The sequence below is a fragment of the Apium graveolens genome, chromosome 5 (assembly GCF_009905375.1).
Source record: "Apium graveolens cultivar Ventura chromosome 5, ASM990537v1, whole genome shotgun sequence".
In the NCBI taxonomy this organism is placed as follows: domain Eukaryota; kingdom Viridiplantae; phylum Streptophyta; class Magnoliopsida; order Apiales; family Apiaceae; genus Apium; species Apium graveolens.
Window position 1 is genome coordinate 97,241,445 of NC_133651.1, and position 26,603 is coordinate 97,268,047.

The window sequence follows — 26,603 nt, forward strand, 5'->3', positions numbered from 1 at the left end:
GAATTTTAGGAAGAGATTGTGAATGAATTTGAAGCTCAAACTTATAGGATAGCTATATCTATGCATAAGGAGTATTAGATAATTACCTCACTAATTAACAAGGCTTGGATCTTGGATTTTGAATTTTTCTTCTTGAAAAAAAAAAGAGAAAGGCCGAGAGCTTTCTTGAAGAAAATGAAGTCAACTTTGTGTTTTTGTGATTTTGTGATTTGTTTTGCTTGGTTGCTTGCTTTTGTTTTGATTTATTACTTTTAACCATGGTGAATTTTGTGTGGTTCTTAATCAACCAACAACACACTTCTCTTTGGTCATGCTTAGGTCATCATGTTATGACATCCTCCCACACTTGTCCTCTTCTTATTGGTTTGATGACATCATCCTCATTAACCTCTTTGATTAGCTTCTAATTACTTGGCTAATGACCGCTGATCTGTTATACGGTTCGCTTAACTTTCGTTTTCGTTTATCATTTGAAGGATTATACCCGGGATCTTATTACTTGTGTTTCCTTAACCTTTCTCAATACATTATATTCCTTTTATGATCCTCTCTTATAATCCTTGAATTTAAATCCTTTTTATCATGTTACCTTATACTCAATTCTTTCGGTATCTGGTGGATTTTCGGGAAAAATCAAAGTGTTTGAATTTGGATTCTGACGATCTTTACATACACTTATATATCATATAGAGTGCTAATAAGATCTCAGAATAACAATAAAAGAACCCCTACATAGTGTGGCATGAAAAGTTTTCTTATTCAGCAATATCAGCAAAAACACTATTCATAAGGGTTACAAAAAAAGTTCAAAATTTTGGGGTTATTACAGTCTCCCCTCCTTAAAAGGATTCCGTCCCGGAATCAAATAGAAAACAAATGGGGGTACTTTTCTAGCATTGCGCTCTCTAGTTCCCAAGTGGATTCTTCCATATTATGATTCTGCCATAGCACTCTGACTAGCTTGATTACTTTGTTCCGAAGCACCTGCTCCTTCTTATCCATAATCTTTACTGGTCTTTCCACGTAAGTCAGATCTGGTTGCATATCCACCTGCTCGTACTCCACTATGTGACTGGCATCCCGATGATACTTCCTTAGCATTGACACATGGAACACATTATGAACTTGTTGTAGGTTCGGGGGTAAGGCTAGCTCGTAAGCCAACTTCCCAATCCGTCTTAGTATCTCAAAAGGTCCAATGTATCTTGGGCTTAGTTTCCCTTTCTTTCCGAACCTCATTAATCCCTTCCAAGGGGATACTTTTAGTAGTACTAAGTCCCCTACTTCATACTCCTTGTCCTTTCGGGCTAGGTCTGCATATTTTTTCTGTCTGTCTTGGGCTGCTACCAGCCGTCCTCTGATAAGATCCACTATGTCTTTGGTCCTTTGGACCACTTCGGGTCCGAGCATCTTCCGCTCTCCTACTTTATCCCAGTATAAGGGAGATCGACACCTTCTTCCGTACAGGGCCTCATAAGGTGGCATTCCGATGCTAGTATGAAAGCTATTGTTATAAGAAAACTCGATCAACGACAAGTGATCATCCCAACTTCCTTTAAAGTCTATTGCGCAGACTCTCAACATATCCTCTAGTGTCTGGATGGTCCTTTCAATCTGCCCATCCGTCTGAGGATGGTAAGCGGTACTCATATTTAACTTGGTCCCCGCACATTCTTGAAACCTCCTCCAAAATCTGGAGTTGAACCTGGGGTCTCGGTCTGAGACAATGGACGCTGGGACTCCATGTCGCGTCACTATTTCCTTAAGGTAAATGTCCACCAGTCTATCGACTGTGTATCTCTCATTGATAGGAATAAAATGGGCTGACTTTGTCAATCAGTCTATAATCACCCATATGGCATCATGGTTGGCTTTCGTCCTTGGTAAACCGACAACAAAATCCATGGCTATCTGTTCCCATTTCCATTCGGGAATCTCCAGGGGTCGTAAAAGTCCACTGGGTCTCTGGTGCTCTGCCTTTACTCTTTGGCAAGTCAAGCATTTGCTTACCCATTCTGCTACGTCCCTCTTCATGTTGGGCCACCAGTAATACTGCTTCAAATCCCTATACATCTTGGTGCTTCCCGGGTGAATGGAATACCTTGAACTATGGCTGTCATCCAAAATCTCGTCTTTAAGCTCTTGAACGTTCGAAACCCAAATCCGGTAGGAGTACCTCATTATCCCTTTATCATCTTTCTCAGTATGGATCTCTTCTCCAGTCATTGACTCTCTGCCTTCATTCATTTCTTTCTCTTGGCACAATCTGATCTTTTCCAATAACTCTGGCTGCATCGAGATCTCAAACAGTTTTTCAGTTCCGGTTCCGGTTACCTTTACTTCTATTTCCATTCTCTCGAAATCCTTTATCAATTCCTCCGAAGTCATTATCATTTTGAGTCTTTCCTTCCTTCTAAGGGCGTCAGCCACCACATTGGCTTTCCCTGGATAATAGAGAATCTCACAATCATAGTCCTTGATTAGTTCTAACCATCTCCTCTGGCGCATACTGAGCTCTTTCTGCATAAATTTGTACTTGAGGCTCTTATGGTCTGTGAAAATCTCGCACTTCTCTCCATACAAGTAGTGCCTCCAAATTTTTAAGGCAAAAACTATTGCCGCGAGCTCAAGGTCATGAGTAGGATATCTAATCTCGTATTCCTTCAGTTGTCTCGACGCATACGCAATCACCTTACCGTGCTGCATAAGCACACACCCTAATCCTTTTTGCGACGCGTCACTATATATCACAAAAACTCCTTTTCCGTCTGGCAATGCCAACACCGGGGCCGTTACCAACCTTTTCTTTAATTCCTGAAAACTGTTCTCGCATTTTTCCGTCCATTCAAACTTCTCTGTCTTACGAGTAAGTCGTGTCAAATGGGCTGCGATCTTCGCAAAGTCCTGTACAAATCTACGATAGTAGCCGGCCAATCCTATAAAACTTCTTACCTCTGTGGGTGTGGTTGGCCTTTCCCAATTTGAGACCGCCTCTATCTTGGAGGGGTCGACCAATACTCCTTCTTTATTGATCACATGTCCTAAAAACTGTACTTCATTCCGCCAGAATTCACACTTCGAGAATTTGGCATATAACTGTTCCTCTCTGAGTATTCGTAGAGCTATCCTCAAATGCTCTGCATGTTCTGCCTCAGTCCTTGAGTAGATTAAAATATCATCGATAAAAACTATCACACACTTGTCCAAGTACTTCTTAAATACTCTGTTCATTAAATCCATGAAAGCTGCTGGGGCGTTGGTTAATCCAAAGGACATTACCAAGAACTCATAGTGCCCATACCTGGTATGGAATGCGGTCTTGGGAATATCTTCGGGTTTAATCTTTAGCTGGTGATATCCAGTTCTCAGGTCAATCTTGGAAAAATAAACATCATCCTTTAGCTGGTCGAACAAATCGTCTATTCTAGGTAACGGGTACCTGTTCTTTATGGTTAGCTTGTTCAACTCTCGGTAGTCGATGCACAGCCTCATGCTCCCATCCTTCTTCTTAACAAATATACTGGTGGTCCCCACGGAGACACACTGGGTCTTATCATACCCTTATCCAAGAGTTCCTGCAATTGAGTAGCTAATTCCTTCATTTCTAACGGGGCTAACCGGTAAGGTGCTTTTGAAACTGGCGTCGTCCCTGGGGCCAACTCAATAGCAAATTCAATCACTCTATCGGGTGGTAATCCCGGAAGGACTTGTGGGAATACATCTTCAAATTCGTTGACTGTCGAAATATCTTGTAAGTTAGGCACCTCCTTCTGCGTGTCCACCACATAGGCTAGGTAAGCCTCATTTCCTTTTCGTAGCATCCTTTTGGCCTGGGCCATAGTCAAAAATTTCTTCGTCTACCTCTTTCCTCTAAATATGACTTCTTTCTTTCCTGGGATATTCAACTTAACTTTCTTCCCCTTACAGTCTATCTGAGCATCATTGCTAGATAGCCAGTCCATTCCCAAAATTACATCAAACTCCCCTAATTTAAAAGGAATCAGATCAATACTAAAAGATTGTTCCCCTATGCCTAACTCACAGGCGGGGTGAATCTGGTTAACATGAATAACTTCATGATTGGCTATTTCTACTTGTAAGAGTTTTATCAAGGGTTCAGCCTTAAGTCTTAATTTACGCGCAAAGTCCTTTGATATAAAAGATTTAGTTGCTCCCGAATCAAATAAAACGTTTGCACTGACTGAATTTAGAGAAAGGATACCTGCTATCACATCTGAGTCTTTCATAGCATCCTGGACTGTCATGTTGAAAGTCCTCGCAGTCGGTGGCTTATTAGAAGCAGCTCTGCTTGCTCCTGAAGCTGCTGGTTTGTTCATTGGGAATTCCCTCTTCCAATGACCCGGGCGTCCACACTGATGACAAGTGGTGGTTGGAATGATGGCAGGGGCTGACGAAGGGCATTTGTGGGAATAGTGGCCCACTTGTCCACACTTAAAGCAGGTTACTGGCTTTTCCTTACACTCCCCAGAATGCATCCTTCCACAAGTGTTACAGGCTGGCAATGGGGGTCGAGACTGGTTGGAATAGGACATTCTTGACTTCTGGCCGCTCTAGCTCACATTCACACTCATTGGCCGCTTAAACCCAGTGTTCTTTTCCGGTAGGGACACTGCTCCTCGATTAAATCTAGTTGGGAAGCTCCTTCATGCGGAACCTCCACCCATGCTCATACTTTGCCTCTTTATTCCCTTCTTCTCTCTTTCCTTCTGCATCTTTTCACTTCCGGCTTCCACAATTGTTGCCTTTTGCACCAGAGTGGCATAATCAGTAAGCTCAAGGATTGCCACCCTATTCTGAATCCACGGTTACAGTCCCTGCTGAAACCTCCTAGCTTTCTTTTCCTCGGTGCTCACAAACTCAGGCACAAACCTTGATAACTCGATAAATTTTGCTTCGTACTCTGCTACAGATAAGTTATTCTGCTTTAGCTCCAAGAACTTGAGCTCCATCTGGTTTTCCATAAACCTCGGGAAATATTTTCCCAGAAACAACTGACTGAATCTCTCCCAGGTTATAATAGCATCTGTCTCCATATTTTTCTTGGCCTCCCACCAGTAGTTAGCCTCTCCTTTCAGAAGGTAGGTAGCAAATACAATCTTCTGTGCCTCATCGATACTCAGAATCTCAAAGGATTTCTCCATTTCATTTAACCATGCCCTTTCCTCAACTGGGTCGGCTGATCCGTGGAACTCAGGGGGCTTAAGGGACTTGAAAGCCCTGAAAGAGTTTGCCACAGCATTGTTATTTCCTTGAGGGGGTGGGTTGGGTTGACGTTCCAAGTTCTGCCTTAGTAGTTGCATGAACAGTCCCATGGGATCCATGCCTGGGTTTGGTACTGGTTGCTCAACCTCAGTTTCTCCTTCTTCAGCCTCTATCTAAAATCCCTCAACATCATATGTTTCCTCCTCCTCTTCATACAGGGAGTCATCCTGTTCAACATAATCCTCATCTTCCTCTTCACTGTGTTCTTGGTTCCTATCGTCCTGGTTATGGCTTCCCTGGTCCTCAGATCCAGGGTTCGCCCTAGTTCCAATCTTTCTTGGCGGCATGATACTGATAATTTTTTTTTAAGAAATTCAACGTTAGGTCACAATCATACACAAAATTGTGCCTTGCACAGTTCTATAATGGGGAGAATGTATCTCACAATTCTATTATTTTATGACTGTTCTAATAAGAAGTGCAGTAATAAAAACAGTGATCTCGGCACTAAGGAACTGAACTGAAAGGAAACAAATATATACATAATGCGAGAAATACATAGTTTGATCTGGTCAAAAGTACAACAGTGCTACAGCCATCTGCCCAAAAGTGATACACAAGAGTCTACCTGTCTAGTCAGAAAAAGGGATGCTATATACAAGTCAACTATCCCGGAAAATTGGCTCTTACTATGGCCTCGACTAACTAGATAACTAGACTATCCCATCGTCGGTCCTGAATCACACACCGGAGCGGGTCAGCTCCCATACCATTTCCATCGCACGACGGAAGATATAGTCGGCCTGCCGCCTGGAGATCCTACCATGCCTGTCCCCCTGGAGCGATCGGAGTCTCGCTCGGGATGTGAGCTCTATCCCCGTCAGCTCCCTCCTCAAGGATCGGGATATAGTAGCCCTAGTCTCAGAAGCTCGGGCACGCCTACCCTCCCTCTCTGCATCCAACTCCCTCCTGACCTCATCCAGTCGGGCCTCAACAACAGCTACTCGGGTCCTCAGTACATTCTGAACATAGCCGTGAGCTAACAAAGACTGCCTATGGGCAGGGTCGAGAGGTGGTGAATCCGGAGCCGCTGGGGGTGCCTCCTCGGTCTGCCTAGGCTCGGGAGTATGGGTCTCTGAGCTGTCATCATAGGGGCTCCAAGATAGGGGTGGAGGGGTAGGAGCTCTGACCATCGGGAGTGAGGGTAAAGGGGTACCAGTATACTCCCCTATAGCTCCGACATGCTCCTCAGCTACTGGGACCTCATCCGGGTCCTCCTCATCTGAAATAGCAACAACCTCTGTCTATGACTCTTCTGAGGGGTCCTCCTCATCCTCCTCCATCTCAGGCTCCTCCTTATCCTCGGCATCTAGCAGTGCCTCATCATGCTCACGGTCGAACATCTCAGGGTCCTCTATCTCATGTGCCTACGAATTAAACGAGCTAAGTTATTATCATGATACTTATAAGGGTTCCCGTAAGGGTTTTAACTGTCAGTGCTACTTTAAGTAGTCCGACTATGAACTTGGCAAGAGTTCTTATTATCTTTGTGAGTTGATTATTATATTGTCGCATCATCTCTGAGGTTTATAACACTTAGCACTAATACCAATTCTGTAACACCCCCAGATCCGGGGTCGAGGATCCGGGTCGTCACGGTCTTTCTTTCCACAATATCACTTAACTTAATTAATAAAAAAATAACCTCATGCTGTGACCCCACACTAACACACACCACAACCCGTTATAGTCTCAGAGATGAAATTGAAATAAGTACAAGTCCTTGAATCCACAATTTAAAAGTTATTAGAACCCAAAATGATTACTTGATAAGTTTACAATTAATTGCCATTATCTGCCACAAGTTATAATTATACAATATTTGGTTCCCAAAAATAGAATGCTTGTTCTACCAATAGATCTACCTCTGCAGCTATAGCAGCTACAACATCAACGGGAAGACGCGGGACGCTTCCCACGCACTTGCGCTGGGTCTGCTTGAGTCTGGCCATCTTTCCTAACTGTTGTTGTGTGATGAAGAAGTGAAGCAAGAGTGAGCATTACAGCTCGCAAGATAATATATAGTGTAAACAATAATGCAAGTATCTAAATGGATAACTTACTAGAATCCTTTATTAAGTGTAAGGTAATTACTTACTGGATATAAGCTTAAAGGAAGATGAATTTACCAATTACTTCACTATACTTATACCATTTTTAGAAATCTACTTGAACTACCACTGTTCAAAGTATAACAAGTTTCAAAAGTTCGTCCCATAGATGAGACCACAAGATAAGACTTGAATAGATTCAATCTTTGAATTAATTTTTAAAGGAAATGAAGTTATGAGATACTTCATTCAATGGAAACACCATTATAACTGTTTGACCCTTGTCAATGCTTCGGCAATCACCCATTCGTAGCCTTTCGATCGAAATGCTCCGGATAGTGTTGCAGAAATATCCAACTGGATGATGAACTCATTACAGGAGTTTGTCGCGCCAGGAAGACCACTTACGATGATCAGTCGCAATAGTGCAACCCCACCATTTTCTACATGTAGAGGAGAACCTGTCGGATTTACTTGTCAACCGAACACTGGACTTCTAAGGAATGGACCGTCTTAGCGGAACTTCCGGGCCATTTGGGCCAATATAATAAGGCTGGGCCGGCGCCACTCGACCACTTACGCCACTCCTAGTTCAGATGAAATCCATGACTCTGAAACGTAAAACTCGTCCCCACTTTCCCCAAGTAGAAACTTGTTGATACGGCTCCACCAAGAAGTCGTATCTAGTTGGAAAGGAAAACTAACCGATATTTCCCAGGCGATGCCTGTTAATGGATTAACTTGTTCCAAGAATTTTACTTCCCGAGTGTTGGGTAAGTAATCAAAAACTCTTTTATCAGAATAGCAACCTTGTTGCGAATATAAAATACACCACAGAGCCGGATACCTCAGGTTTGGAGCGAGTATTTAAATCCCCTTCGAAAGGAGGATCTTAAATATAAAAATGAGTTTTGGGATCCGTCCTAACCTTTAAAATCATTTTGAAGACTCGAAAACATTTTTAAGAATGTTTGGAGTGATGCTGATTTAATAAAATAAATCAGTCCCAATATATTAGAAAATATCTGAATATTATTATTTAAATAATATTCCCATAAAGAATAATCTTTATAAAAATAATTGAAGTAGAAGTTGTAAAACTTATACTTGAAATGAATATTAAATAACCAAAGATATACTTATACGAAAGTAATATCTTTTTTTGAATAATCAAAAGTGAGTTTGATTATCGACACATTGTTCTTTAATAAAGTAAAGAATATTAATTAGTAAATAATCGGAGTCATAAGTCCTTGAATGAATATTCAAAATAATATTCATTAATAAAATAAACGGAGTCATAAGCCCTCAAATGAATATTCAAAATTGTATTCATTAATAAAATAAACGGAGTCATAAGCCCTCGAATGAATATTCAATATAATATTCATTAATAAAATAAAGTTATCGAATAAACGTTATTCGATTCATAGTTTTGAAAACTATATCTATATATATAAATATATATAATATACTCGGGAACATCGACTCCCGATTTTAGAAAAATGTTCACCTTTGGGTCCCCTATACTAAGGGTATACGCAACTACTGCTTATCTCTAGCATAGGTATTATACAACTTATAACCAATTGAATCAACAATATATATCAAGATTATGAAACAGACATGCATATATACCATATCGCATGCTCCAATATATCGCAAGATTTGCTAATTAACCACCATGCATCTATCACAAGATAATGCATATACATATATATACATCACAACAACAGTATAACGGGTAGAAAACTTGCCTGAGCAACTGGGGGTGATAAATGGCTTGGGACGAGTCTGGTAACCTACAAACAACATATAGGTTGGAATTAAACCAAAGTCGCTTATGAATCTATACTTTAAACAATTAGACCCTAACGTTCGCTTTTGCGCTTAACGATTTACTTAAGTCGCTCGAGTACCCTCGGCTCCACCATTTTTAATAAATTAACCATTAAGGGTTTTAAGGCAATTCTTCCGCGAGTGCCTTACCAACTGCATAACACACTTCACATAAATGTTTCATACTCCAATTAGTCCTTTAAGGTCTTTAACCTATGTTTCAAAGTAAGGCGAGTGGTAATGGTTCATTCGCGAAACGCCGTTACTTAAAATGGTCGTTTCTCCTAAACCGTATATCGGATTCAAATGAACCACATATCAAAACGAAGCTCGTAACATGAACTATCTAATCATGGCAATGGTCAAAACCTAACAGTGAGTTCTCGGAACCTGATGTTAAGAGCAAAAATAGTCTAAAGTAAATCGGACATTACGACGGCTATGTTTACGCGATTACCAATTTTTATTCTACTCCAAATCAACCACAAACCAACCACAATTCAACCATACAACCAAACTCCATCCATACCTCACTACCACAGCCCCAACACCTCAAGTTTTTCCAAATTATATTAATCTCAAACATGAACTAAAACTATTCTTAAGTTCTTTAACTAATAATCAAGATTTACAACTCCAAAAACATCACAAAACCAACTAATCTCTACATACACAACAATCAAGCCTCTTATGAACTATATACTCATGCTAAGCTCTTAACATTCAATAACAAAGCTAGGTTAAGAGATTATACCTTCCTTGTGAGTAGGAGTAACTAATTAGCTTGGAATCACCCTTGAAAGTCCTTATCCAAGCTTAATCTAAACAAAAACTCAAGAACAAAAATTTAAGTTCTTGAAAAACACTATTCACCCTCTTGTTCCATGAATTTTAGGAAGAGATTGTGAATGAATTTGAAGCTCAAACTTATAGGATAGCTATATCTATGCATAAGGAGTATTAGATAATTACCTCACTAATTAACAAGGCTTGGATCTTGGATTTTGGATTTTTCTTCTTGAAAAAAAAGAGAAAGGCCGAGAGCTTTCTTGAAGAAAATGAAGTCAACTTTGTGTTTTTGTGATTTTGTGATTTGTTTTGCTTGGTTGCTTGCTTTTGTTTTGATTTATTACTTTTAACCATGGTGAATTTTGTGTGGTTCTTAATCAACCAACAACACACTTCTCTTTGGTCATGCTTAGGTCATCATGTTATGTCATCTTCCCACACTTGTCCTCTTCTTATTGGTTTGATGACATCATCCTCACTAACCTCTTTGATTAGCTTCTAATTACTTGGCTAATGACCGCTGATCTGTTATACGGTTCGCTTAACTTTCATTTTCGTTTATCGTTTGAGGGATCATACCCGGGATCTTATTACTTGGGTTTCCTTAACCTTTCTCAATACATTATATTCCTTTTATGATCCTCTCTTATAATCCTTGAATTTAAATCCTTTTTATCCTGTTACCTTATACTCAGTTCTTTCGGTATCTGGTGGATTTTCGGGAAAAATCAAAGTGTTTGAATTTGGATTCTGACGATCTTTACATACACTTATATATCATATAGAGTGCTAATAAGATCTCGGAATAATAATAAAAGAACCCCTACATAGTGTGGCATGAAAAGTTTTCTTATTTAGCAATATCAGCAAAAACACTATTCATAAGGGTTATAAAAAAAGTTCAAAATTTTGGGGTTATTACATTAATTATGATATGTGGAGTTTCATCTTTAGAGTACATGAACTCTACCCAAGTGTATCTTGAGAAATCATCCACCATCACAAGTGCATATCTGTTCCTTGAAATTGATAAGACATTTACTGGCCCAAACAAGTCCATGTGAATAAGCTGTAAGGGTGCACTAATAGAATTTAGAGTTTTTGACTTGTGACTAGATCTTTTCATCTTTCCTTTCTGACAAGCTTCACATACTTCAACTTGAGAAAACTCCAGCTTGGGCATATCTCTCACTAACTCCTTTTTGACCAAGTTGTTAATTGCCTTGAAATTCAAGTGAGACAGCTTCTTATGCCATAGCTTGCTTTGTTCTTCTGATGCCTTGGTGTAGAAGCAACAAATACCATCTTTATTTGTTGAGTCCAAGTCTGCAACAAACAAGCTTCCTTTCCTTGTTCCTCTCAAATCAATTTCACCAGTTTTCTTGCTGATAAAGGTGAATTCTTCTTTATTGAATAAAACTTCAAAGCTTTTGTCTGCAAATTGGCTAACACTGAGAAGATTCACCTCAAGATCAGCTACTAGTGCTACATCATCAATGACAACATTTTTAGAAACAATCTTGCCATATCCCATTGTGAATCCTTTGTTGTTGTCTCCAAAGGTCACCAATGGGCCAACTTTCTCCTCAAACTGTGATAGTAGGGCCTTATCACCTATCATTGTCTGGAACATCCACTGTCAATGATCCATATGACTTTCTTCACTTTTCCCTGCACACAATGAGATTCAGGTGTGTTTAGTGACCCAAGCTGTGTTGGATACTTTCTTCTTGTTAACTGATTTAGCAGAAATAAAGTTATTTGTTTCATAAAATAGAGTTTAATGATTGTTGTGCATTTTCCCTTTCTGATGTAGACTCAATTTTTATTTCCTTAAGATCTACTCTCAGTTTGTGGCAACTTTTCATCACTTTTAATTTATAAGGGATGCAATCAAACTTATCACAGAATGAGTAGGGATCATTTAGATCTGCTTCATTGTATTTGCAAGTTCCTTTTGTTGGCTTACTACCACCCCTTACAAAGGTGAGTCAGATGATTTGTAGAGCCACAATTTTCACACTTCTTGCCAGGAGCATCTGCAACATAGGCCAAATTATTGCTTTTGGTTATCCCATTTCTCCCCTTTCTCTCATTTCTATTTTTCTTATTCTTTCTTGCATCTTCAGTCTTGGTTTCTTTGACAGGATTCTTGGTACTTTGACTGTCCATAAGATTTTCTTCAGCCTTAGAAGATTGAATTGAACTTGCATTTTTTCTTTTCATTGTCCTCATCTGCAATTTCTTGCTTGATGATCAATTCTTCTTCACTGAAGTTTACTTCACAAGTCTTCAACACAGGTGACACAACATTTCTCAGCATTGCTGGAACATTTTCACTCTTTGTCGTTTTTCCTCTCTCACCAGTGTTTTTCTTTTTGCTGTTTAAGGCATCATAATCAAGACCAATAGCAATGTTTTCACATGGTTTGTTTTTCTCATGGTACTCACCAACCAATTCAGATGCATTCTTGAAGGACTTCAACTTTACTTCACTTTTCTCCAGTTTTTCCCTTAGCACAACCTCATTCTCATTTGCACACTTAAGCTTGTTTTTCAGATAGCCATTTTCTTGTTTCAAGGCTTCAAGCTCCACTATCAACAATTCAGCTTCTTGTTTTTCACTTTCAAGCTTCTCATTTAACTTTGTTAATCTGTTAACTTCTTCATTAGCAGCAACCATGCTTGTATGAATGTGAAACATTGTGCTCATCTTTTCAACAGTTTCCTTATATTGATTCACATTTAAATCAGTGGAGGTAAGAGTTGGTACCTGTGATTTAGATGAGAATGATTCTCCTTGCTCCAAGGCCATGAGTGCATAGTTTCCAAGTTCTTCATCTTCATCATTTTCAAAGTCATCCCAACTTTCACCTTCTGCAATATAAGCTTTGCTTTGCTGTTTCTTCAGAAGAGCTTCATACTTTGCTTCAAGTTCAAGATAAGTCTTATCTTTCTTTGCCTTCTTGGGTTTTCTGCATTCTGTAGCAAAGTGGCCTAGTTCATCAAGCTGAAGCACCTTATATTAGATCTGTCAACAGATCCAGTTTTGTAACCACTCTTGCTATCAAAATTATACTTCCCTTTCTCCTTCCAGCTGTTGTCTTTGTTAAAGGACTGTCTTTTACTTTTGAAGTATCTTGGCTTCCTTACTCTAATGTTAGAGAATTTTCTAGCCAGATAGGTTATTGACTGATCTAGCTCATCCAGTTCTTCAAGAGTATATAACTCATCCTTTTCCAATTCTAGTATGACTTGCTCTTGTGAATCAATTGTTCTCTGCTTGCTTGTTTAGGAAATTGGAATATGAGATCTTGGTTCATCATTAGATGTTTGACCAACATTTACTATTAAAGCACTTGAACCATCTACAATATGTCCTTGCCCAGATCTCAATGATTTCCTTTGAATCATCTCTAGTTCATAGGTTTTGAGAATTCCATATAGAACTTCCAGAGTTATTCTGCTAAAGTCTCTCCCTTCCCTGATTACTGATATTTTCAGTTTCAAATGGTCAGGGAGAGTAAGCAAGAACTTCAGATTCATTTCTTCAGCTTCATAGAATTTGTCATGAAGCTGCAAGTCATTTATCAGCTTATTGAATCTTTCAAACACATCAGTAATGCTTTCCTTAGGCTTAACCATGAAACCCTCATACTGTGAAATCAGTATCCTTCTTTGATTAGATCTAACCTCCTCAGTTCCTTCACAGAGTATTTCAATCTTCTCACATATTTGCTTGGCAGTGTCACAGTTAATAATATTGTTGTATATCACATTGTCAAGTGACTCAATCAATATTAATTGCAAGCTGCTATCCATGGAGACTTTCTCATTTTCAGGGTCAGAATACTTAGTTGGATCTTTGGGAGCATAATGAGCTGGTATGACCCATCTATAGATTCCTCAACTCTTACCATAGGAATGAAGGGTCCATTCTTGAGGATCTGAATATAGAATGGATTGGCCATCCTGATAAAAACATCATTTTCATATTCCAAGGAGTGTAGTTAGCTTTGTCAAAGGTAGGAATTTTGATGGTACTAATTTTCTGTGCATTCATTCTTCCAAGATCTTGAATCTGTTTACTGTCAGATTTAGCTCTCATACCACTTGTTAGGTAATGAATCACACACAGATGGGGGTGAATGTGTTTTTCTGATTTTAGGCTTTTCTTGAAAGTTGATGGTTGAACAAAGTAAATTAAATCTTGTATAGAAAAGTGTTTGTTACGACCGGCATTTTGTGCAATATTATTTGTGAACTCTATATAATATTAGAGCCGATTATAAATATACTTAATAATTGTACGTTTGTGTGAATGGAATTTGTTGCGTTATAAATTGCTTTTTGTAGATTATAAATTTTTCAAAGCAAGAGTTTTATTAATTGTCCTTATTTTTTATTTATAAATAATATTCTATGCCTTGGAAAATTATCTTTTAAAAATTATTTCATTCACAAATTTCAAAAGTGATCTCATAAAATTTCTAAAAATCCAAGTTATTTTATGGTATAAATTTTATAATTTTTGAACTTTTAATTTATTTTATAAAAATAAATCTTTGAAAATTAGTTATTTAGTAATTAGCAAATTACATGGTAACCCTTGCATGCAAATACTCTTCCATTCAACCAAAGGGCAAAGAAGACATTTCCAACCCCACTAACTCACATTTTGTTAGCCAAATTACCTCCTTGACCTTGCATGTAAAATGGCCTAACTTTAGCTAGAGGGTTACTCTTTTTATTTCCTAAATCCACTCACATTTAGTCAAATCAAATACATAAAAACAAACCCAAGTGTGATGATCACTCCATTTCCACTCCACCATTTTACCCTCCCCTTTCTCCTCCTCCCCTCTCTCGGTTCTCCTCCCTCCCGGCCTCTTGGCCGAAGCACTGCCCCCCTCCCTTTTCTTTATTCTTCATTCAAGCACCTAATTTCCATTCAAGTAAATGTTACTTCCTATATCTTGATCATTCATAATCCAAGAAGTTTAGAGTGAAAAACCTATGTTTTGACCTTGCATGTGGTGTTTTTGTTAAACTCAAAGTTAACATCCTTGATTCTTGTGAATCTAAGGCTTTCACCATGAGTTATAGTATCATAGGGTTGAGAATGGCTAGGCATGAGTGTCTTACACTTTTGCAAATGTTGTTTTCACCCTAATCCATTCGTCCATGACTTGATAGGAGCCGAATGGATGGTGTTTTGTTGCCTTGTTTTATTTGTGTGTGTTTTTGTGATGATAACATGAATTTTGTAGTAGAAACTTGATAAAACCCTTTTGCATGCTAGTTTATCAATTAGTTATAATTCATGTTAGGCTTGCATGTTGATTTATGATAAAAAATTTATTTGGAAATCGTGTTGTTTTGGCTTGTAAGATTCGAAGGCATGCATGCATGTAAACCATTCTTGATTTTTGGAAGTTCTTGAACATTTGGATCTATTTTTGTTAGTAAGCTTTAATTTCAGTTGAGTTAAGATATTGATTAATATTTGTGCTCCTTAATATGTGATGTTAAATCGTTTATATTTATAAAGAAAGTATAACTTGTTGTTTTCAAAAACTTGATGATTTGTAATTTGTGTAATGTGTTAACTTTTATTTTGCTATGTTGCACCTGTTGGGAACCACGGACTTAGGGTGTTACTACGTTTTACGATAAAGATTACGAAAAGAGGATTACCTTGTTAATGGTTGATTCCACGCTCTTCTATTGTATTCCCAAATTCCCTTGAGCGAAGTGTGGCCTCCGTCTTCTCAAGTTATCCTCTCTTCTTGCTCCTTGGTGGCTACAATATGTTTTCACACAATTCCAAGCAAGAAGAGAATAAGAATATATATAGGCTACAATAGGGACCATGGATAATTAGGTTGGGCCTTCTAATTACATCTTGAGCCTAGCCCAATGTAATTAAATATTAATTCAATCCACTAAAGAATTAATATTTGCACTACATTTCCTAATACCGTAATTTAATTAATTCGGTTCCAATATTATTTGCTTATTAAATTCCCCATGTTTAAAATATCATATGTCCATTAATTAAATAAATTACTGATAATTTATTTAATTAATATCTTTTATCCTTGATCATACACTCAACCTTTATTTAATTATGCCAGAATAAATTCCACCTGCAGGGTTTCACATAATTAAATCTTTTTGAGCTTTCAAGGGGACATCATTAACCCGAATATTATCAGGACATGGATTCCTTCAATAAATAATATCTACCATGTATATAATTCCATCACCCAAAATATAATGATATAATTCAAAAGAATTATTTCATATATAAATCAAAGCATGTAAATAATATACACGTGTCAATTACTATTTCCGGATTAAGAACCTAAGCATTAATAATAACATAGAATCTTAGTTCTCCTTCTTAATCAGTATTAAGGGAACAATTCTAAATTTGATCTTGTTCAATATACACAAAGTATACTAGTATTATTTATTAGTCAATATAAACTAATCTAAATAATACTACAGCCATACCAGTGGATTATCCAACACCACCTGTGCTGTGAACCTTATTATATTATATAACCGTATTTAACAATCTAATATTCTGTATCCCATTTGATACTAGATTGTTCAAAATATATAATATTAGACAACATGTAAACATTCAAATGATTCTCAAATAAACTGGCCAGAAATAAATGTACATACTTTAAATAAATATTTTCAGTATACACTAACAATCTCCCACTTATACTCAAAATATTCTATGTGTACATCAGTGTTTATTTAATCCACTATTACATAAAAATCTATGTGTCCATCCATCTGACTCCTATCGCTTCCACATGCTTGTCAAAAACCTTGGTTGGCAAGCTCTTTGTGAAAGGATCTGCTCGGTTGTCTTCTGATGATATGTGAGCCACAACTATATCCCCTCGCTTTACGATTCCTCGTATGAGATGATACTTACGTTCAATATATTTAGCTGCTTTGTGGTCTCGCGGTTCCTTTGAATTTGCCACAGCACCAGTGTTATCACAATACACCGTCAAGCTCCTAGGCAAATTAGGTACCACATCTAAGTCCAAAAGGAAGTTCCTGAACCATACAGCCTCCTTGGCAGCCTCAGAGGCCGCCACGTACTCGGCCTCCATGGTGGAGTTTGCAATGCATTTCTACTTTACACTCCTCCATATAACGGCTCCACCTCCCAAAGTAAAAACATATCCCGAGGTTGATTTCCTCTTATCCCTATCTGATTGGAAATCTGAATCAGTATATCCCAAAGGAAATAGATCTGAGGCCTTGTAAATTAACATATACTCCTTAGTCCTTCTCAGGTACTTGAGTATAGTTTTTACTGCACTCCAATGTTCCTGACCTGGGTTCGACTGATATCTACTAACCATGCCTACAGCAAAGCAGATGTCAGGCCTCGTACATAACATAGCATACATTAAGCTTCCACATGCTGAAGCATAAGGAACTGCTTTCATGCTCTCTATATCCTTTGGTGTCGAAGGACACTGCTTCTTAGATAGAGCAACTCCATGCTTAAAAGGTAAAAAACCTTTCTTGGAGTTCTGCATGTTAAAACGAGCTAATACTTCATAAATGTAGGGCTCTTGAGATAAAGCCAACATCCTTTTCTTGCGATCCCTTATAACTTTGATCCCAAGGATGTATGCCGCTTCACCTAAGTCCTTCATGTCAAATTGTTTGAACAACCATGCCTTTACTGATGACAACATCTCAACATTATTTCCAATGAGTAAAATATCATCTACATATAGTACTAGAAAAACCACTGCATTACCTTCACTTCTCTTATACACGCACGATTCGCTTGGACTTTGATCAAATCCATATGACTGGACTGCCTGATCAAAATGAATATTCCAGTCTCTAAAAGCTTGTTTAAATCCATAAATAGACCTCTTAAGCTTACATACCAGATGCTCTTGGCCTTCCTTAATGAATCCTTTTGGTTGTTGCATATAGATGGTTTCTTCAAGACTTCCATTAAGAAAAGCTGTCTTGACATCCATTTGCCAAATCTCATAATCGAGATGAGCTGCTATAGATAAAAGAATACGGATTGACTTAAGCATGACTACCGGTGAAAAGGTTTCCTCATAATCGATACCTTCTTTCTGAGTATACCCTTTCGCAACAAGTCTTGCTTTCCAGGCTTTCACCTTTTTATCTAATCCCCTCTTTTTCTTGTAGATCCACTTACATCCAATAGGTTTTATACCTTTGGGTGGTTCCACGAGCTCCCAGACCTGATTTGAATACATTGATTCTATCTCAGATTCCATCACCTTTTGCCAAAGATCTGCATCTTTGTCTTGTACTTCCTCTTCGTATGTACGGGGATCATCATCATGTTCACCAGGGACCAAGTCTGAAGACTCTCCCAAAAACATGAATCTATCAGGCTGTTGAACAACCCTCCCACTACGACGAGGCACTGGTGCGGTATTATATTGTGGTTGTTCTACTTGTACTACAGCTTCATGGGTATTATTTGTCCCTCCCACTAGTTCCTCTAAAACGACACTACTCATGGGTTTGTGATTCATTATATAGTCCTCCTCCAAGAATCTTGCATTGGTGCTAACAATGACATCCCGATTCTTCGGACTATAAAATAAATATCCTTTTGTTCCCATGGGGTAGCCTACAAATAACCTTACTTCTGTACGAGATTCTAACTTAGTCGCGTTCTTGTTCAGCACATGTGCTGGACAACCCCATATTCGAATATGTCTTAGACTCGGTTTATCCCCGGTCCACAATTCTAAGGGGGTTTTAGGAACCGACTTAGAAGGTACTAAGTTCAGAAGATAAGCTACTGTCTCTAAGGCATGTCCCCAAAACGACTTGGGTAAATCCGAATAACTCATCATCGATCTAACACTCTCTAAAAGAGTCCGGTTCCTTCTCTCTGCTACACCGTTCTGCTGGGGTGTGCCTGGTGCAGTTAACTGGGATTCTATCCCATTTTCTGATAAATATTCCCTAAATTCTACAAGCAAGTATTCGCCACCACGATCTGATCGTAGTGACTTGATACTTTTATTAAGTCGCTTCTCCGTTTTAGTTTTGTACTCTTTGAACTTATCAAAGCACTCAGACTTACGGTGTAACATATAAACGTACCCATATCTAGAATAATCATCAATGAAAGTGATGAAATATTCATAACCACCTCTTGCTTGGATATTCATGGGTCCATATAAATCAGAGTGAACCAATTCTAACAGTTGTTTAGCTCTATTCCCTTTTGCCTTGAAAGGCCTATTAGTCATTTTACCTTCCAAGCAGGATTCACAAACTGGAAATGGCTCCACTGCCAATGAGCTTAAAGGCCCGTCTACTACCAGTCTTTGAATCCTCCTCAAGTTAATATGACCTAATCTCAAGTGCCAAAGATATGTTTGTTTCAAACTAGAAGGTTTCTTTCTTTTAGTAGAGTTAGAAGATGTGTTGTTCAATTCCCTAAATTACAGTTGCAGTGCAGGTTGACTAGGATTAATTATATACAAATTGTCTTGTAATGTACCAGAACATATAATTCATTTATTCATCATAATAGAAATATTACGATCCAAACAAACATTATAACCATCCAAAGCAAGTTTAGAAACCGAAATTAAATTCCTTCTAAAAGAAGGTACATAAAGACAATTGTTAAAAACCAAAATCCTATCAGAACCAAAAGATAAATGAATAACTCCTACTACAACTACTGCTACTTTCGTAGCATCTCCCATGAACACGTATATCTCACCATCTCTAAGCATTCTGGATAGTTGGAACCCCTGCATAGAATTACAAACATGATCAGTGGCTCCTGTATCTACACACCAAGTGCTCGTAGATATAGCCGCTATAAATGTTTCTGTAACTAGAGAAAGAGACATACCAGTATTGTTTGTCTTCTTAGGAAGAGGACAATCCTGTTTCCAGTGACCTGACTGTTTGCATCTGAAGCACTTTCCCTTAGGCTTTTTCACACCACCCTGAACTCCCAATGCCTTCACAGCTTTCTGTGTCTGAGCCTTTTTCTTCTTCTTAATACCTTTCGGCTTAGAGGAAGAACCTTTCTCAGCCACATTCACTTGAACACTCTGCCGAAATAATCCTTCAGCTGCCTGAAGTTCTGTCAGCAGTTTCGTGAGACTATACTACCTCTTGTTCATGTTGTAATTCAAGCGGAACTGCTCAAAACTCTTGGACAAGCTCATAAGGATAATGTCAATCTGGGTTTCCCCGTCAAGTTCAGCACCAAGGATCTCTATCTCATTCAGATGAGACATCATCTTGAGAACATGATCCCTTACAGGTGTGCCTTCAGCCATCTGAGTGTTCATTAAAGCCTTCATGGCTACTTGCCTAGCAGCCCTATTCTGATCTCCAAAAAGTTCCTTGAGATTAAAGAGCATATCCGAAGCAGTGGCCATAGACTGATGCTGATGCTGCAAAATACCCGACATTGCTGCCAGAATGTAACATCGCGACATTTCATCAGCCTTAATCCACCGTTTATAATACTTTTTCTCATCTTCAGGAGCATCAACAGCAGGCTGTTCAGGCTTGGGTTCATAAGTGCAAAACTTGTACTCCTCGGCAGTCAACACAATGTCCAAATTTCGTTTCCATTCAATATAGTTAGGTCCGGTAAGTTTGTTATCCTTAAGTATGGTGAATAGTGGATTAAAACCCATTTTATCCTGAGAATCATGCATAAAAACATCACATAAATAAGGGTGCATTAATTATTAAGATCTATTGATTCCTCTAACAATTATTAAAATTTAATGCACTAACATATAAACACCATAAGCTTCTGGTACGCCACGATGTGTGACATGTTTACCACCTAATTTTGTTTAAATGTTACTTCGGTCCTATTACTAAATAATATGCCACGTTGGGGTGGACTATATTATTTTTCATAGCTAAGTGTATACCATCATCAAATCTTAAATTATTCGAAATCTATGGAACTTGGTACGCCACGATGGGTGGCGTGTATACCTTCCAATATTCGTAATTTTGCCTTGAATATAATACTTCAATTCAATATTCATCAATGGTTTGATTTCCAGGTAGTGGAGGAGTCACATCGGTCTCGCTTAAAACCCACAGCCTTACAAGTTCGATGAACCCGTTTTTGACAAAATCGCCCCAAATCAGAAATAAAGAAAATCCGTATTTATTCCTTTCAAAATTTATTAATTTAAGAAGTTTGTTCTAGTAATTTCTATAAAATTCTAGACACCATAAATTACATGCCACGATGGGTGACGTATATATAATTTATATTCGTCTTTATGTTAAATTACCTACAACCAATAATGGAGACCATGGGATTTAATTTCATATTAATTCCCTCTCCCACTTAAATTTTTTTATTAAAATTGAGGAATTTTAAAATTAAATGGGGCCCTATGTTGTTATAATTATGTCTAATCATGCATTCAAAATACACACATAATTTTAGCAACATATAACATTTAATTAAAGCAATAAATAAAATTTATGTTCATGTCGTCCTAATTAAGTTAAACATGCAATTTTAAAAGAATTACACACATAATTAACGACACACATAATCAATAAATTAAAGCAATATTTAAAATTTAATGGAAAAAATTAAAATAAATTTTCCACTATTATGGCCCTTGAAAAAAATCCAGCTCTAAAAAAAAAATCTGCCCCAAGCGCGCCCCGACGCCCCCAGCAGCCCCAGCAGCCCGAGCAGCCCCAGCAGTCCCAGCTGCCGCAGCAGCCCCAGCAGTCCCAGCTGCCGCAGCAGCCCCAGCGGCCCCAGTAGCCCCAGCTGCCGCAGCGGCCGCAGCGCGCGCGCCTGTTGCTTTTCTGTGAGTTTTGTTTTGATTTTGTTCGATCCAAACATCAACAGCAGCCCCTTGTAATCGCACAGTGGAACAAAAAACTACCGGAATTGATTTTCGATCGCACATAACTATTACAAAATACCCGGAACAATTACAAAAAAATAGATCTAATACAAAACTAATTTTGTAAAATCTATTCTAACACGATCAACCCTCGTGTAAATTACAACCACGATTAAACCACGTGGAAAGCAAAACAAAAATTAACCACGATTAAACCACGTGGGATCCAAACACATAATTAAAATATACATGGCCATAATAGTGGATTAACAACCTGCATCAAAACCAATACAAGCAAAACACTATATACACGCATACATAATTACGACATGGACATTATATCATAAAACGTAGAACCCATTACCAGGCTCTTGATACCAATTGTTGGGAACCACGGACTTAGGGTGTTACTACGTTTTACGATAAAGATTACGAAAAGAAGATTACCTTGTTAATGGTTGATTCCACGCTCTTCTATTGTATTCCCAAATTCCCTTGAGTGAAGTGTGGCCTCCGTTTTCTCAAGTTATCCTCTCTTCTTACTCCTTGGTGGCTACAATATGTTTTCACACAATTCCAAGCAAGAAGAGAATAAGAATATATATAGGCTACAATAGGGACCATGGATAATTAGGTTGGGCCTTCTAATTACATCTTGAGTCTAGCCCAATGTAATTAAATATTAATTCAATCCACTAAAGAATTAATATTTGCACTACCTTTCCTAATACCGTAATTTAATTAATTCGGTTCCAATATTATTTGCTTATTAAATTCCCCATGTTTAAAATATCATATGTCCATTAATTAAATAAATTACTGATAATTTATTTAATTAATATCTTTTATCCTTGATCATCCACTCAACCTTTATTTAATTATGCCAGAATAAATTCCACCTACAGGGTTTCACATAATTAAATCTTTTTGAGCTTTCAAGGGGACATCATTAACCCGAATATTATCAGGACATGGATTCCTTCAATAAATAATATCCACCATGTATATAATTCCATCACCCAAAATATAATGATATAATTCAAAAGAATTATTTCATATATAAATCAAAGCATGTAAATAATATACACGTGTCAATTACTATTTCCGGATTAAGAACCTAAGCATTAATAATAACATAGAATCTTAGTTCTCCTTCTTAATCAGTATTAAGGGAATAATTCTAAATTTGATACTGTTCAATATACACAAAGTACACTAGTATTATTTATTAGTCAATATAAACTAATCTAAATAATACTACAGCCATACCAGTGGATTGTCCAACACCACCTGTGCTGTGAACCTTATTATATTATATAACCGTATTTAACAATCTAATATTCTGTATCCCATTTGATACTAGATTGTTCACAATATATAATATTAGACAACATGTAAACATTCAAATGATTCTCAAATAAACTGGCCAGAAATAAATGTACATACTTCAAATAAATATTTTCAGTATACACTAACAGCACCTTAGGTAAGGATGATCTCCACCAAGCTTATATTGAGTGTAAGGGAGTTAGTTCAGTAGGACACCTTAGTTAAGGTTTGGTTTGGGTTTTTGGTTGTTGTTGGTTGGGTTTGTTAAGTAAGAACCTTGGTGAAAGTATAGTATTAGTTTCTGCAGAAAAATCAGTTTGGTACCCTGAGGTTTGGAGTAAGATTTGACCTTGTCATTGTTGTACACTTTGAGGCCCAAGCCACCAGAAGCTAGCACTAGGAGTATACAATAGGTTTTAGGTGTTTTTTGGGGGTTTGTAAGACGTTTGGTTAGGTGCACGAGTGGAAACACTAAATCTGTCCAGCAGAGAACAGTTTTGTTGCAACTTAGAAATGGAAGTTTTAACCATCTCATAGGTAGGCTCTCATTAGGCCCTGTTGGAGCTTAGTTAGAGGGAATGTCAGAGGAATTTTTCCAGTCATAGTTCATAGGATTTGAGTTAGAATATTGTCACAAGTTAGTTCAAGTTAGGACCTTTTCTGCCCAGAAAAATAGGGGAATCATGGACTTTAAGCTTAGGCCTAGGGAGGCCGAAGCTAGGCCCTTGAGCCACATCAAGTTTGGGAGTGCCTTATGATCAGAAGAGTCTAGTGTAGAAGTTTTGGAGGTAAACTTGAAGTGTAAGAGTGTCAAATGCACCCAAGAAACCTTAGATGTCATTCTGAAATTTACCATAATAAGCACCTTCACTTACCACATAGTTTTAGAGCACTTATGAGTGAGTCCTAGGTTGACTATCATAGTTGCAAGATAGCATAAATTCATTAGAGTGAAAGGCCCAAGTTAGGGTCAATAGGAATTGGACGATTTAGTAAAGGCACTTCGAGTTAGGAAGCCAAAATTTGGAGATTTTGTCTAGTTTAGCGACCGAGTGACTTAAGTATGTGGAGCGAGATCATCCAAGCCTAGTGTCGCAATATGGCGTGTGTGATATTATTTGGTACTTAAATATGGTATGTGAGCATATGTGGCTATGTGTACTATTATGCTTATAAGGTGATTATAAATTGTGTGCATATAGGCCTAAGTGCCATCGTGTTTAATTTCGGTTTACAAATAGGTTGAGTTGGTGAGAATATATTATAATGAGCTTATTATTATTTATGTAGGATCTCGAGATGAGGGTAAACTTTCCATAAAAGTTGAGTAAAGCTTCCAGTTGCTCCTACCTGCCAGTCAAGTTAAGCCTTCTCAATGCAAGTGATTCAACCTCCCTTTTTCGTTTACACTACAAGTGTGTGTTAACTAGTTCCTATAACTGATGCGAGTATTCTGATTTACCTTGATATACATGGACCAAGTGGTTTTCAAATCTATCTTCGTATTATATAGAAACGCCATGAACCCTCAAGTGTCAATTGCGAGTAATTTAACCTTCTTTGAAGATTTTTATGCAAGTAGATCAAAATGTCATATTATGCTAGTATACCCAAGTAATTGTGATGTTGAACCATGTATAAGTTACACCCAGTATCCTCAGCTTGAAGCCTAAAAGCCATTCATTCCTTAAAGATTGTTAATGATTGTTTGATAACCTTATCCTTACCCTAAAACATAATACCCTGTTATACCTTGAGCTGATGATCACTTTCTTCGTATTTAATACCACTATCATACCTGGAACTATTGATGCTCACCTTCTTTGTATTTTAATACCTATACCTTATCTGAGACCATTGGTTTAAGCCTAGTCTGGCATTACTCTTTCATATTATCCGATAGCCTTACTAAATCTCCTTATCAAATTCCTTGTAAATAGAAACCTTTCAATTACCCTGATAAAGTAAAATCTAGTCGATCATGGCCCCAGTGGATATATTCCCAGTGTTTCAAAGTGGATCTATAAATCTTGATAAAGATGTTTACTGTTTAAGAACTTAATTGTCAATCCTATCAGTTTTTGAAATGATTAAAAATTTGGATTTTCAGTCCCAAAGAGGGACAAATGTTTTCTTTAAATATTGGATCTGGACTGAGATGCAAGTCCTTTCCGCACTTAAATTGTAGGCTTAAAAGTTGCATATGGATCCTATTAATGTTTTAGAACCCAGCGAGGTTCGGGATTACTTCGCGGCTGATCACCGGCTGTAATCCGTAGCGTCATAAAATGATTTTTAATTAAGGAATGGTTTTGGAAATGTTTTGATTTAAACAAATGATGCCATCACTCAAAAGTTCATCTCTTGTTATTAATAACTCTACCTTCACATAGTTATTCTTATATCTCAATTTATGTTTTGTATTGTATTGTATAGCACTTGTTGAGCATTTGGCTCACTACTTGCTTTCACCCTGATATTACAGCTAGCAGCTATGGTTATATTCAAGCAGGTAGCACGTAAGACTTGTGATGCCGATGCGTATGTTCGAGCTCAGGTAGAATAAGAGATATTTTTGTGTGAGGACTCGATATTAAAAATCAGGTTGTAATAGTTAATAGTGTTGGGCTGTTCCAAACCCTAAACTGTAAGATCTTGGATTCGGTTGTATTTACTTTCTTTTGTTAACTATTGTAATAATTTGCATAATATGTATTTCAAGTTGGGGCCGTGACAGGTTTTGGTATCAGAGCTACGGTTTAGAGTCCCTGGACAGCCCAAAGAGGTTATAGGATATGTGTATGAGTTATAGATATTATGCGAGAGAGTAGGTTAAGTAAATTTATTATTAATACTCCTCTTATATATATCTATGTATGGTTTGTCAGCAAAGGGCGCACTCATCGTCATCCTCTGGGTCGGATGACACTATTGCTTTCTCTGTGTATGCTGAGTTGAGGCGCGAGTTCGACATACTTCAGGGCAAGTACGACCGACTGTTGGACCGGTTGAAGAACGTGTATCCGGATAGCCGAAACTATAAAAGAAAGCCGAAGGAGCAGATGACTGCGAGACTTGAGACTTTGGTTCAGTACGTCAACACTAAGCTTGAGGAAATGCCATCGCACCGAGACCGTACCAGCCAGTAAATCATCCAGATGGTTGCAGATGAGTTCTAGAGTATTATGAAGACGCTTCGAGAAGAGAAGACTACCAAACCCCGTTCTGAAGGAGTGGAGCCTTAGTTCTTTCCATTATCTACCTTTCATGATGTTGTATTGTTGGACTTTGTAGAATTCCATGTTGTTTCCTTTAAATGAGCATGTTATTCCTAGATTCAGACTTTATTCTAATCTTGATGTATCTTGACCTTTAAATTTCAATTATTATGCAC